General features: G+C 39.0%; 1 protein-coding gene across 4 annotated transcripts in view; it reads right to left on the bottom strand.

The window, feature by feature from the left end:
* The window catches only part of LOC102184403 (TRPM8 channel-associated factor 1), a 51,009-nt gene extending 36,920 nt beyond the window's left edge, over window positions 1–14,089 (bottom strand). For 2 of the 4 annotated variants that reach the window (XM_018046835.1, XM_018046833.1), the window contains exon 1: window positions 13,950–14,089. The gene's annotated coding sequence lies outside the window, so the exon portion shown is untranslated. Of the gene's footprint in view, window positions 1–1,440; window positions 1,803–13,317; window positions 13,600–13,949 lie in introns of those variants that run through there. The other 2 variants (XM_013963557.2, XM_013963556.2) reach the window with 2 other exon arrangements.

Here is a 16,151-nt window from a genome sequence, read left to right as displayed (position 1 = left end):
CAAGCTACCAAAATTGGCTGAAATTTATTCTGTGTACCTTTCAAATCCTCCCTTTTTCTTGAAGTCTTTTCTGATGACCAGCCGACAGTTGCTTGTTCCTTCTCAGAACTGCCAGTTCCTACTTTGTGGTGACTTTCCCGAGCTTAGGTGTTACTATACAATGGTTAGGAACTCAGACTGTCACCAGACGATCTGGAATCCATCTTAGTGCTATAGTTTACGGGCTAGGTGACTTTGCACAAGTTACTTAATTCTCTGTGCCTTAGTGTCCTGACCTATAAAATGGGGATGATAAAATTGGTACCTATGTCAGAGTCCAAGGCTTAAATCTGTGAGTGAATACCTACACAGTTCTTAGATCAATGTCTGGCAAACAGTAAGACTATGAATGCTTACTAAATAAAATAAATACTCTAGTCATCCTAACATTTGATAGCATACAATGTTTCAGGAAAATGCATACCTTTTAACCTTGAGTAAGATTTTGGTCCAAATCCAAGTCATTTTTTCTCTCCCCATCTCCCTTCAACCCCCCTTTCCTAAATTGAATTGTATGAACAATATTCACTAGGATCATGTGTGTTAGGTGAGCTCACTGGCAGGACTTACATAGAGGTAACACCAGAAATAGAAATCAAGGGATCCCAAATTCAGGATCTTGCTCAGTGGAGGGGTGATGGCAAGGAAGTCTTTCACCTTCTCCAGGGGCCAGGGTTCTCAGCTAAACAGGGAGGGTGGCTGACTTGTTTGCTAAGACCCTTTTGGGTCTGAAACACCAAGATTAGTAGCACCAAGATAAAACCCCCAAACACCGAGTTTCATGAAAAATTTAAAATTCAAAACAAGAATGCATACTTACATACAAATAAATAATAGAAGGACAAAACTATATGGGAGGGATAGTTGTGTCTAACTTACCTCTGAGGATGGCGGTGTGCGAGTTGGTGGGAAAAAGGCGTTAAACCTCATATTGTTTCTTAAAAAGAGATACACAGAGGGAGCGAGGGATTGACGCTGAAACGGAAAGAGGGAGCTGAAGGAAAGGTGATCTTATAAATCTGTTGTGTTGCTTTCTGTGCTTGTCTGTTGTTTTTAAAGAGTCTATTATGAAAAATGTTTGGAAAGGGCAAGAATGCATTAGACTCTTGATGGCTACCTTTCTGGACGAGAAATACGGCACTAAAGAAATAAGAGCCAGAGTAGTAGGAGGAAAAAAAAAAAAGCCAGAAACAGACATGGAGAAACCTCAGGGAGTCCTCTTTGAAAGATGTCTGGCTTTTTAGGCCCAAGTGGTCTCAGGCTGACAACCCAATCGCTTTCTCAGCCCCGCTGGACTTACTGTCCCCGCGCCCCCGGCCGCTTCCCTCTCCCAGCCCAGCCCAGCCGCAGGGACCTCGGTCTGTGTTCCGTGGCCAGAAACCTTATCTGTACAAGACTCACCCGTTGTCCAGCAATATCCACACCCACTACTTCAGAGGGGGAAGGGGCTCCTCTGCAGAGGTGTGACACGGAGAGGGGGCACACAGTCCAGGACCTGATAAATGGGGGAGACGGCGGTGGAACCTGCGGGTGAAGGTGGGCCGCGGTGGGAATGGGGAAAGGAGAAGGAGGCCGTCCCGGTAGCTGATTGGCGGGCGCAACGGTGGGGGCGGAGCCGGCCGACTTCCCTCCCCAACAAACCGCAGAGGCCCCGCTTTGTGTCAGTTTCTGCGCGAAGATGCCCGCGCAGATCCGGGATGGAGACCCTTGCCCCAGCCCTGGCAGGGAGGCAGGGCAATATGGCAAAAAAGAAATCCATGAGACTGTTTACCAGCCAGCGAGTTGGTTAATAAAAAATGACAGATCTTTATATAAAATAATAAAGCTGTTTCAGTGAAACATTAATGATCCTACTTTTGTATGTTTCTATTTTTCTAACAGGAAAAATAAGGATATATTTGGCTACCTTAGGAAGTGGGAAGGGTTGACAGGTAGTTTTTTTTTCTCTAGAAATTTTGTATTTTTTAAACGTTAAAAATACTTTGAAGTAAAAATATAAGACTGTTTAGTAAAACCACTCAACGTATATATCCAGCAGAAATGCATACATATGTCACCAAAAGACATGCACTAGAATGTTCAAAGTAGCACCATACCATCCTGGAAGCTACCTAAAACCTACCCTCCCTGCTTTCTCACCCCTACTGCCACCCTGTCACTATCTTCTATTATAAGAGTCTTAAATATGTTTTCAGAGCAACACATATTGAGAATTTATCATCAAAGGTCTGCTTTAAAAGAAATTCTAAAGGATATATCTCAAGAAGTGATAAAATAATCTTAGGTAAATAATCTGAGATATAAGACAAAATGGAGAGACACTTTCAGTTCTATCATTGAGAAAATGCCTTGTTTGGAACAACCCTTCCATTAAAAACAGCAATAACAGTTGGGTAAAATATAGGAAACAAGGGAAGACTTTGAAGAGCAAACAATATAAACAGAACTTGAGACGCTACAATCCTGACGCAAGGAAAACACAGGATATGAACTGTACATTCCCTATGGCTTTTTCTTTTAGAGCATTTTCCAGTTCACAATGCAGGATAATTGAGGACAAGCAGGAAGTGTCAGTCTTACTGGTTCAAGATTACCAAATTAACTGGGACTCAAAGGGTGAAATTTCAGACAAGAAGAAACCTCAGAGAAGTGAATCTAAAAATCTATGTACAAATTTCCCTAAGTCGCTGACTGATTTCTAAGCTCTGCATGCACAGAGACCCAATAAACTTGCAGAAAATAGTGGCTAAAATGCCAATCAACTGAGCCGTCATTTCAGTAGTTCTTGTCTTATGGAAATATGGAGGTCAAGCCCCGTCAAAGTAAGTGATTCTTACCAACACTCTCTGCTTTCAGTTGCGACATGAGAAAAACCATGGCATATAAATAAGAACAATGCATAAGTAAGGTCTATGCTCTTGGGTAGAAGAAAAATCTGCAATGGATCAGTTCTAAGAAAGCATAAAGCTAACCTTTGATGCTATCAAAGTAATCTTCTGTTACTTTATCTGTCTCCCACCTCAAAAAAAAAAAATCCTCTTTGGAAAAAAATAACATCAACTAGAACTTCCTGATTTTTCATTCATGATGTCTGTGTCTAATCAAAAATTTAGAAGGAGGCTAAAAATAAGGATGAATTATGAAGAACTCAAGAGAAACAACAAAACATAGAAACAGACTTACAAGTGGTTTAGACATTTGAGTTCCTAGACAGGAACTGACTTTAAAAGAACTGTGATTAATGGAATGTATTCAAAAATAAGAGGAACAGGCTGGAGAATTCCAGTGTAGAATTAAAACTGATAAAATGTTAAAATAGAAATTTTAGAAATAAAAATAATCATTGAAATCAGGAATTCATAGTTAGCTGTAATAGCATATTAAATACACGCGACCAAAGAATTGGTGAACCCCAACACGAATCAGTAGAAACTATTCAGAAATAACACACAGAGGAAAGAAAGGATGCTGCATAAGGAGATGAAGATATACAGAAAGAATATAATAAGAATTATGAGACAAAGTAAAAGGGGATGACGTGTAATTAGGCTCCCAGAAGAAAAGGACAAAGAATGAAACAGAAGCAATATACTGATAATTAATGACAGAAAATTCCCCAAAGGGCTGAAAAACATCCAAACTCGGATTGAAAAAACCCTCCTCATTCCATAAGCAGAATAAATAAAGAGAAAACTTCACCTAGGCAGATTATAATCAAATGCTAAAAACCAATCTTAGAGAGGAAATCTGTAAGTTAGTGAGAAATGAAGGATGATTTCCATTTAGAGGAACAATAATGCATATGGCTTTTCAAATGAAACAATAGAAACCCAGAACACAGTGGTATTGCTTTAAAAAAAGAAAAAGAAGGTAATCTGCCAACCTAAAACTCATGCATAGCAAAAATATCCCTCAAAAAGTGAAGGCAAAATAAAGACACTTTTAGATAAACAAAAGCTGAGACAATTTGCTAGCAATACAATATAAAAAGCAGTTCTTCAAGATTAAGAAAAATGACCCCAGACGGAAGTACATAACAGTAGGAAGAAATCAAGAATCCTGGAAAGAGTAAATACATAGGCAAATGTAAGTCAATATTGACTATTTAAATAAACAAAAGCATTTTATGGGATATAAAAGCATAAAAATATACAATAACAATAGCACAGCTGCAAGATAAACTGGAATTTGTTACATTGAGCCTACACATACCCTGATACCAAAGTCAGACGAGACTACAAGAAAGGAATATTACAGGCCAACATCCTTGATGAATATAGATGCAAAAATCCTCAATAAAACATTACCATAGTGAATCCAACAGTACATTAAAAAAAAAATCATACACCATCATCAGTTAGGATCTAGCACAGGTATGCAAGGATGTTTCAATATCTGGAAATCAACTTCATTTCAACTAACAAAATGAAGTATAAAATCATCTCAGCAGATGCAGAAAGAGCATTTGACTTTGTCACCCAGGTGGAGGGCGACAAACTTCCTTGACAAAAATGTGAACAAACTGGATATAGAAGGAATATACATCGACATAATAAAGGCCATATATAACAAGCCTACAGTTATCATACTCAAGAGTAAAAGATTGAAAGTTTCTCCTCCAGGATCAGGGACAAGATAAGGGGTCCCTCTGTCATTTTTTTCCCCAATATAGTACTCGAAGTTCTAGCCAGGGAAACAAAGTAAGAAAAACATACGCCATCCAAAATGGAAAGAAGTTAAATTATTTTTGTCTATAGATATGTCTGTTTGCAGATGACTAAATTCATTTATTAAGCTTTTCTATATATAAATTTGCAATCAGAGACAATTCAGATTATTAATTCTTCCAATCCATAACAGAATATCTTTTTATCTGTGTCTTCAATTGCTTTCATCAGCATTTTATAGTTTTCAGTGTACAAATCTTTTACCTTCTTGGTTAAATTGTTGTTGTTCGGTGTGTGCTCAATCATGTCTGACTCTGTGAAATCCCATGGACTGTAGCCCACCAGGTTCCTCTATCCATGGAATTTTCCAAGCAAGAGTACTGAAGTGGGTTGTCATTTCCTACTCCAAGGGATCTTCCCTACCCAGGGATCGAACTTGTGTCTCCTGTATCTCCTGCATTGGCAGGCAGATTCTTTACCACTGAGCCACCTACTTGCCTTTGGTTGAAGTGGCTCCCAAATATTTACTGATTTGATGCTATTATAAATGGGATTCTTTTTAAAATTTCCCTTTCAGGAAATTGCTAAATTGCTGTTAGCGCAGAGAAACGCAACCGATTTTTGTACGTTGATTTTGTATCCTGTAACCATACAGTCAACTGACCTTCAACAAATGTGCAAAGCACACACGGTGTGGAAAAGATACTTTCTTCAACAAATGGCATTGGAATAATTGGATATTCACACGCAGAAAAACAAAGTTGAATGCTTCCCACATATCAAATACAAAAAGCAACTCAAAATGCATTACAGACTCAAACACAAGATCCCAAACTGTTAAGTTACTAGAAGAAAACAAAGGAAAAAGCTTAACACTGGGCTGCACAATAAATTTTTGGATATGACCCCAAAAGCACAGGCAATAAAAGCGAAAGTAAACAGGGACTATGTCAAACTAAAAAGTGTCTGTACAGGGCAGGGAGCAGCAGAGTAGAGGGACAACCAACAGAATAGGAGAAAATATTTATAAGCCATATACCCAATAAGGAGTTAATGATATCCAAAATATGTAAGGAATTCAAACAGTTCAATGCCAGGAAAACAAGGAGTTCAATGAAAAATAAACGAAGGACCTGAATAGACATTTCTCAAAAGAAGGTATACAAATGGCCAACAGATACATGGAAAAGTACTCAAATCCACTAATCATCATGGAGGTATACATCTAAACCACAAGATATCACTTCACACCTGTTATAAGCATTACTGTCAAAAAGACAAGAGATGACAAGGGTTGGTGTGCGTGAGGAGGAAGGGGAAACCTCATGCACTGTTGATGTGAATGTAATCGGTTCAGTAATCATGGAAAACAGCATAGAGACCTGTCAAAAAATTAAAAATAGAACTACCACTTATCTTAACAAGCCTAGTTCTGGGTGTATATTCAAAGGAAAATAAAACCAGTATCAGGAAATAATATCCACACTGCCACATTCATTGCAGCTTTATTCACAGTAGCCAAGATATGGAAACCACTTTATTCATTAATCCATCTGAAAAGTGTCTATCAAATGGATTAATGGATAGAGAAACTGTGGTATATATACACAATAGAATTAATTTAGCTATTTTTAGAAAGGAAATATTGCTATCTGTGACAACATGGATGAACCTTGAAAACATTTTGTTAAATTATGAAATAATGCAGACACAGAAAGACAAATACTGTATCAACTTCATTTATATGTGGAATATAAAACAGTTGAACTTAAACAGAAGCACAGAGTAGCATGGTGATTACTAGGAGCTGGGGAGAGGTTGGAAATGAGGAAATATTGATTAAAGATTGCAAAATTTCAGATTTTCAGGTTGAGTAAGTTCTGGAGATCAAATGTATAGCTCAATGACTATTAGTTAACAATATTGTATTACATACTTGAAATCTGCTAAGATAGTAGATCTTAATTGTTCTCACCAAAAGAAAATGGTAAACTATACAAGGTGGTCAATGTGTTAATGAGCTTGATTGTTGCAATCATTTCACAATGTATACTCATATCTAAACACCACACTGTACACCTTAATATGTGTATGTGTATGTGTGTGTGCTAATTCGCTTCAGCTGTGTCTGACTCTGCGACCGCATGGACTGTAACCCCCCAGACTTCTCTGTCCATGGGATTTTCCAGGCTAGAATACTGGACTGGGTTGCAGTGCCCTCCTCTAGGAGACCTTCCTAACCCACGAATCAAACCCATGTCTCCTGTGTCTCCTGCATTGGCAGGCAGTTTCTTTACCACTAGTGTCACCTGGGAAGCCCTCCCCAAACCTTAATATATGCAAGTTTTATTTGTCAACTATACTTCAATAACTGTTATAAGTATGCTATACAATTAGAGTTACTACTAAAACATTTGACCTAAAACTTTACAACATGTAACTTAAAAATAAGAGAAGGAGTAAAATGGTGGGAAATAAAGGAGAACAAAAGGAAGAATGGAAAGAAATGAAAGAGCTAAACCAGAAAAAATTAAAAGAAAATAATAGGATGGCAAAAATAAATCTAATTCTATTACTAATTACAATAAATATAATTGGATTAAATTATTCAATGTTAAATTATAAATTGTCAAATATTTTAAAAACTTAGGCTTAAAAATATACATATGTTTGTGATATATATACTTTTTAATGTATTGGTATCTCATTATGGTTTTTTTTAATTTTTTACTTATTTGTTTAAATTTTACTTTACATTTGACTATAGTTGGTGTACAACGGCATGTTAGTTTCAGGTATACAGCAAAGTGATTCAGTTATACATATACATATATCTATTATTTTTCAAATTCTTTTCCCATTTTGGTTATGACAAAATAGAGTAAAGTTTCCTGTACTATACAGTAGATCCTTGTTGGTTATCTATTTTAAATATAGTAGTGGGTATATGTCAATCCCAAACTCCCAATTTATCTCTCCTCTCTACATTTCCCCTTTGGTAACCATGTTGCTTTCTAAGTCTGTGAGTCTCTTTCTGTTTCGTAAATAAGTTCATTTGAATCATTTTTTTAGATTCCACATATAAATGATATCATATGATATTAGTATTTCTGTCTGACTTACTTCACTTAGTCTGATAATCTCCAGATCTTCATGTTGCTGCCAATGGCATTGTTTCATTCTTTTTAATGGCTGAGTGATATTCTATTATACATGTGTATTACATCTTTATACATTCATCTGTTAATGGACAGTTAGGTTGCTTCTATTCCTTGATTGCAAAAAGCACTGCAGTGAACACAAGGGTGCCTGTATCCTCTCAAACCATGGTTTTCTCTGGATATATGCCCAGGAATGTGATTGCTGGATCATATGGTAGCTCTATTTTTAGCTTTTTTAAGGAACCACCATACTGCTCTCAATAGTGGCTATATCAATTTACATCCCCACCAACAGTGTAGAAGGGTTCCATTTTCTCCACACCTTCTCCATCATTTATTGTTTGTGGACTTTTTGATTATGGCCATTCTGACCAGTGTTAGGTGCTATCTCATTGTATCTTTGATTTGCATTTCTCCAATAATTAGTGATGTTGAGCTTCTTTTCATGTGCCTGTTGGTCATCTGTATGTCTTCTTTGGAGAAACATCTATTTAGATATTCTGTCCATTTTTTGAATAGATTGTTTTTTTATATTAAGCTGAATGAGCTGCTTGTATGTTTTGGAAAGTAATCCCTTGTCGGTAGCGTGTTTTGCAAATATTTCTCCCATTCTGTGGGTTTGTTTTTCATTCTATTTATGGTTTCCTATGCTGTGCAAGAACTTTTGATAAACAGATCTACAATGAGAAATTTTAAAATCCACCATAGCAGTGAAAGATTTTAACATGTCTATTTTCATAATTGATAATTCAGGCAGATAAAAGATTGGTGAAGGTATGGCACATATGGATTGCATAATTAACACACTTGTTTTAAAGGAATATGTAGGACATTGGATAATTAGAGACCACACATTATTTTCAAGCAAATAAAACTGACAGTTTGCTAGGTTACAAAGCTAACTTCAATAGTCCAAAGGAATTGATATCATAATTCTCTGAATTAATTATAAATTAGCTAGACAACATTTACTAGAAGATGATAAAATATTCTTTATGAAGAGATTGTAAACTAAAATACACGTTTTAAAAAATTCATGGCTCAAACAAGAAGCCATAAGGGAAATGATAAATATTTAAAGCATGATAGCAAAATATTCATATCAAATCTTGTGAGATATAGCTAAACAGCAGTGACACAAATTTATAGCCTGAAGAGCTTATGTAAGAACAACAGCACAAAATTAATGAGCTAAGCATACACCTTAGAAGCTCAGAAAAAAACATAACAGAGAATTCAAAGAAAGCAGGAAGAAGTCATAAAATAAATAATAATTAAGAGAACAGACAGGGTTTTTTTTTGTATGCGTATGTGAAGAGATGTGTGTGTATGTGAACAAAGTAGTCCAAGTTCTGGCAAAATTAATCAAACCAAAAAGAGAAAGGAAATATATAAACATTAGCAATGAAAAAGCAGTCATAAAAATATAAAATATTTAAATAGATAATGAGAGAAAATGTGAACAAATCTGTTGCATTAATTTTGGTTAAATATTTTGGAAAATACAGTTCATGAAAGCTGACTCCATAAGAAAACCTAAATAGTCCTATAATCCTTCAAGTAATTGGACAAACAAGTTTAATGACCTCTGACAAACTAAATTCCAAACCCTGAGTGTTTTGCTGGTGATCTGAAGCAATATTTGACCAGATAATTCCAATCTTGCACAAATTCTCCCAGAAAACAGCATCAGTGAGAATACTACTCATCTTATTTTATGAAAAGATATTGACAACAGGTAAAGTTAGTACTATAAAGAATATTTACAGGCTAATCTCAATTTCCACATATAGATGCAAATATCTAATGTTTATCATTATTTCTATATATAAAAGTTATCACCTATTCATCATAGTTTATTCCAGGAATGTAAAGTTGATTTAATATTAAAAATTGAATACTGAACCTCACCAAAATAACATACTTAAAGAAAAAGTCATATGAGAAAATCAATAGCCATAGTAGAAGCATTCAACAAAACATTTACTCACAATAAAAGTGCTTGCCAAAAGAAGAACAGAACTTTCTTATCATTGGACAAAGCATTTACAAAATAACCATCCTGAATGCAATATTTAAAGCTGATATAGTGACATCTTTTACTTTATTATCTTAAGGATAAAACAAGATGCCCCTCCCTACTTTTATTTACCATTACACTGGAAGTCCTAGCCAATGTAATAGGACAGGAAAAAGAAGCTGAAAGTGTAAGATTACAAAAGAAAAAACAAACTGTCATTATTTTCAGAAGACGTGACTGCTTTTGTAGCAAATGTGATGCTATAGGTAAATTTAGAATTATTAATGCAGGTTATCATGTTTGATACATAAACAACACATAAAAGGCAATTGGATTTCTACACACCAGAAACAATGGGCTGCAAAATATAATCTTTATAAAACAAAATATTTATAATAGCAGTGAGAATATAATGTACTTAGAAATAAAGTTAACAGAAGCGAGCAAAAGGGAACAATGAAAAATATGAAAAAACACACAAGACACTAAAAAAAACTAGTGATAAGCTAAATAAATGGTATTATATACCAAATTCATAGATGGAAACTTCACCTTGAAGAGGCCATTTCTCCCCAAATTGATACATAGAATTAATGCAATATCAATAAAAATTCCAACTCTTTGCTTGTTTGTTTCCTGTTTTGAAGAACATGACAAGTTTGTTTAAATATTTATATGGAAGGTCAAAGCTGCAATAATTGATTTTTTAAAAATCCCTTGAACCAGAAGAAAGATGTAGGAGAATATTTCCTACCAGATTTAAAGATTTATTATACAACTACTATAGTTAAAAGCAATTTTGTATTGGTAGAGTTAGACAAATAGATAAAGAGAGAAGGCAGTTTGAAAGAAACTCATGCGTATATGAAAAACATGATTCATATAGATCACTGGTGCTGGGACAGTTGATTGTTCATATGGAGTAAATAGTATAACAAGAAACTTCCAGGTGGATTACGACATTACCAGATTCAAAACTTTAAAAATTTTTAGAGAAAAATAAAGTAAAATTGAAATTAAAATTCAAACTTAATTCTCTGGCAGAGATAGAAAGACACACAAAGAAAGAAAAGCTAAGCACCAAGTAAAAGCAGATACTTGCAACATGTACAGTTAACTAGGTATTGATTAACATCCAGATTGTATAAAGAAAGCATTCCAATAAGACAATAAGAAAGACAAACACCCTATATGAAAATGAATAAAAGGCAGAACTCTGGGAAGCAGAACTTCCCAGAGAGAAAGCTCATCATTATATGAAAATATGGTCAGTTTCATTAGTTATCAGAGAAATGCTAATTAAAAAAAATAGAATGCTATTTCATGCCTATTAAACTGGCTAAAAATGAAATTTGATAATGCCAAATTGTGACAAGTATGTGTAAACAGAGAAACTCTCGTCTGTTGCTGGAGAGTGTTTTGGAAACAGTTTATCAATCACCTAATAAAGTTGAATATAAAGAAATCTTATAACCCAGTAATATAACCTAGGTGTACACCCTAGGGAACAAGAGTGAACCAGAAGGCATGTACAAGATAGTTAGAGGGCATTATTTGTTAATATCCCTTGTAGTGTATGTGTGTGTGTGTGTATGTTAGTCTCTCAATTGTGTCCGACTCTTTGCAAACCCATGGACAGTAGCCCACCAGGCTCTTCTGTCCATAGGGTTTCCCAGGTAAGAATACTAAGTGGGTTGCCATTTCTTTCTCTAGGGATCTTCTCGACCCAAGGATTGAGCCCCAATCTCCTGCATTAAAGGTAGATGCTTTACTCTCTGAGCCACGATGGAAAATGGGCCCTAACAATCCCTGCCTCCAGATATTTCTTGGTCTTGTGTAACCATCTCATTTTGAGTTTGGGCTGTAACTAGTGACTCACTTCCAGCAAAAAGAAGATAGCAAAAATGATGGGATGTCACTTTTGAATTTACATTACAAAAAGACTCTGTCTTCTCTTTGTGTCTGGAAGCCTTCAAACTGGTGGAAGCAACCTGCCATAATATGACTAGGTCTTATGCAGAGGCCCATGTGGCAAAGGACTGATGTGTCCAACCAAAGCCAGTGAGGCCAAGAGGTCTGCCAACACTCATATTAGGTGAGCTTGAAAGGGATTTCCTTCAGCTAGCTTTGAGATGACTATAGCCCCAGCCAATATCTTGCTTATAGCCAGGGAGAGACAGTGAGTCAGACTCCCAGCATAGCTCCTCCTGAATTCTTGACTCATTGAAACTGTGAGATATAGCATTTCTGTTTGTTTTGCTGCTTTAAGCTGCTAAGTGTTGGTGTAATTTGTTACATAGCAATAGATACTATTAATAATACAAATCCCAAATGAGCAATAACCAATAAATGTAGAATGGATAAATTAAAGTATGTTGCTGTTCAATGCCAAGTTGTGTCCAGCTCTTTGCAACCCCATGGACTGTAGCATGCCAGGCTTCCCTGTCCTTCACTATCTCCCAGACTTTGCTCAAATTCATGTCCATTGAGCTGGTGATGCTACTCAAACTATAAGCAGTGAAAATGAAGAAATCATCACCAGGGGTGAACCTCAAAAACCCAAGAATTCATATAGTATAATGCCATTAATATGAAAGTAAAAAATAGGGAAAGCCAACACATATATATGGTTTTGGAATATATTAGACACTTCCCTTGTGGCTCAGCGGTTAAGATCTGCCTGTCAATGCAGGAGATGCGGGTTTGATCCTTGAGTTGGGAAGATCCCATGGAGAAGGAAATGGCAACCCACTCCAGTCTTCTTGCCTGGGAAATCCCATGAACAGAAGAGCCTGGTGGGGCACAGTCCATGCAAGAAAGAGTCGGACACAACTTAAGCGACTAAAAAACAATAAAGGAAAGCAAGGACATGATTAATACAAAAGTCAGGATAGATATTATATCTGAGAAGAGAGAAAGATGGGCATGACTGAGGATACAGAGGAGCTTCTAAGCTATGTTCTATTTCTTGATCTAGGAGAAGGTCAGGCATTCACTTTGTATGTTTTATATATCTTTTATTTGGAGAAGGAAATGGCAACCCACTCCAGTATTCTTGCCTGGAGAATCCCATGGACAGAAGAACTTGAAGGGCTATAGTCCATGGGGTCTCAAAGAGTTGGGCATGACTGAAGCGACTTAGCATGCAAGCACAACTTTTATTAATGTTTTTAAAAAATCAAACCAAAGTAAAAAAGAAAGCAAAGTACTGAAGTTAAGTCAATTCACAAATAAATATTTTGAGGAATGGAAGGATGGATGGGTGGTTGGTCAGCTAGACAGATTCATTCTGCCCTTTCGTGTCTAGTTGGACTGGCACTTCTTCCAAGAAGTTTCCAAGATCATCTGATTCATAAATCTTTTTCTCCTATACGAAAGGCCTCGCCATTGCAGGATGAGCCAACTCAGTGGCCAGCTGGGGGATGTTTACCTGGGAACTGTTGAATTCAGCACTGACCTCCTCAGGCCCAACGCATTGCAGGCGAAGCTGTCCACCCGGTTCCCCGCACCCACTCTCTCGCCTCTCGCCCTTTCCTCCTCTGCCGTAGACACACAAAGCGCCGGATGGCGCCTGGAGCACTTGGGGAGGAGAGGACTTTCATCTTGGGTTTCTGCAGAAGCCAGCTACCCGCAAAGAAATCAAGAGCAAGTCCCTAGGAGGCGAAATGATTCGTCCTCCAAGGTTCCTTTCGGTTCAGATCTCCATGGCTCCCTGCGGGAGCGCAAAAAGAAAGCACAAGAAAAACAGGGGGTCCCTTATCTCCAGACAAGCAAGGGTGAATGACAATGCAGCAAGAAGGGGACTGAGATGGAGCCCTTGGGATTCATCATGGGAGGGGCCGAGAGGTAAACAGCGAGCAACTCCCGGTGGATTCGTCCGCTGCCCTCCCCTCGAGGACCGCAGAGGCCCCGTGGCAGTCCCCACGCCTCCCGGACCCCACACAAACGCACGTCCCGGGCATCCCCCCACGTCGCCCCGTCTCCCCGCGCGGCCACCCGCGCTGTGGCCTGTGTCACCGCCAGGCCTCTCTTGTCCAGAGCCCATCGCGGGCCCACACTCACCCTTAGCCCCGCTATTCCCTGCAGCGCGGGTTGGGGGCAGAGGGCACCGGCTACGAGGGGGCGGCCGCAGTTCCCAGGGGACAGGAGCGCCTCAGGCGAAAAGGGACTGGGCAGCTGACCGAGTCTAGGGACGTGGAAAGGACAGGGCGGGACGCAAAGGAGGCTGTCCCGGGAGCTGATTGGCCGCCGCGGTGGTGGGGGCGGAGCCTGGCCCACCGCCCAGAATCGCAGAGGTCCCGCTTTGTGTCAGTTTCTGCAGGAAGACGCAGCCTCACATCCAGGATAGAGACCCCAGCCCCCGCCCTGGGAGTGCAGCAGGGCAATTTGCTGTAAATCCGTCAGACTATGAACTAGTGAGCGGTTGAAAATGATAATGCATTTTCATAAAGTATAATGCACAATTATTTCCAAGGGCAAGTTAAGTCTATGAGTCCTAGGCATATTTTTAATTACAAGAATAAAGTTGCCTTAAAATGGAGGGTATAGTTACATTCTTCCATAAGAAGAAATCAATCTCACTTTGCTTTTATGGAGAGAAGGGATAAGAATGAGGAAGTTGACTATTGATACTTCATAACCACTGAATTGTTTTAAAATGTCACGAGTTGTCTTATAAAGCAAATAAAAGGGAAAGTGTGAAAATGTTTTGCTAACCAACGGATAGGTGACAGATACTGGGCATGAAGCAGAGAAAGAAAGACATGGCTGTTGAAAACCTGGACACTGAAATGCGTGCCTCATCTTCTTACTAGCCGGGCGTGCATTCCATTCCTATGGATGCCCTAACAAATGACCACAGACTCAGTGCCTTGAAACAACAAGTTTGTTTTCTTGCAGCTCTGTAGGTCAGAAGTCCAGAGAGTGAGCGAGCGTCTCGCTAGGTAGATCAAGGTGTAGGCAGGGCTCTTTGTTCCTTCCGTAGCCTCTAGCGGACTATGCCTTTCCTTGCCTTTTCCAGCTTTGAGAGGCTGCCCAAATTCTTTGGCTTGGGGCCCCTTGCTCCATTAATCAACAATCTCATCCCTTGGATCTCTGTTTCTGTCGTCACATCCCGTTCTCTGCTTCTCCTCTTCTATTTATTTCTGAGCAAGTTTGACCTGTTAGTTCCTTTGTGCCCTGGATCCAATAGGCCTCCCTCAATTCTAAATTCTATCGCCTTTTTTATGCTCATTTCCCTTCTGTCTTTCTGTTCATAGTTCATCTTTGTCCTCCAGATAATATATAGGTAGAACATGGTATCAAAACACTTGCCTTGTTTTCTTACTTCCACTGAAAAGTCTGCTGCTACTCGGAGCTCAGAGTTGTTGACATACATGTGACATGTGTGAGAAAGGACTTCCTAAACTCCTAGCGGCGGTCAGTATAAGATCCCAGTCTGCCTGAGCTCCCCTGGCCCTCCTTTCCTCCTCAGGCCCAGAGCCAGTCAGCAAAGGGCATGCTGCTGACGTCAGAGGAGGAGGGGTGAGGGGCCCGGGGTGAGGGGCGGTAGCAGGGGGAGGAGAGAGGCTGAGCAGAACAGCCGGGTCGCAGTTGGCCAGGAATTTGCTGGCTGAAGTCTGTAGTCTGCTTGTGTTTTTGCAAGCTGGAGGAGGTTCACAGACTGCCCTGGCTGTTTCCTGCCAGCCCCCAACGCGTGCACACACACACACACACACACACACACACACACACCCTAAAGCTTGGAGGGCCAGGGATCTTGGCCTCAGGGATTTTGTACTGAAAGCCTGTGGTCATACTCCATCCCCACCCATGCCCACCCTTTCTGCTGCCTGTGTCTCAGTATTCCTTTTTTTTAAAAAAAAAAAAAAAAAATATATATATAAAGGTAGAAATTGGATGATATATTTTAGCTCTGAAACTCTGTGACCAATTGCACAGCAAAAACAACCCGAACTGAAAATAGTGGACTCTGCAGGTGTGTCTGGGGAGAGTATGGGCGAGCAGGCATGTTGCCTGTGTGCCGTCCATTTTTGAGAGGAGCAGGGATATGGCAAGAGAGAAATGCAGCTGTCTTGGCGGAGAGAATGAGAGAGAAAGCTCAAAGCTCAGTCTGCAGTCTCTCAACACCCATCTGCATCCACCAGGTCCCCCAGCAGCCCCACCTCTCAGATGCACATACCTGTCCAGGCATTGGCTTTTCCTTCTACCCTCAAAGGACTCTGTAGTCAGAAACTACCTCTTTGGGCCTGGGTGGCAGGTTGC

This window comes from Capra hircus, chromosome 4, assembly GCF_001704415.2.
Source record: "Capra hircus breed San Clemente chromosome 4, ASM170441v1, whole genome shotgun sequence".
Lineage (NCBI taxonomy): Eukaryota > Metazoa > Chordata > Mammalia > Artiodactyla > Bovidae > Capra > Capra hircus.
Note: the sequence above shows the minus strand (reverse complement) of the source record. Positions and strands in the feature narration are given on the sequence as shown.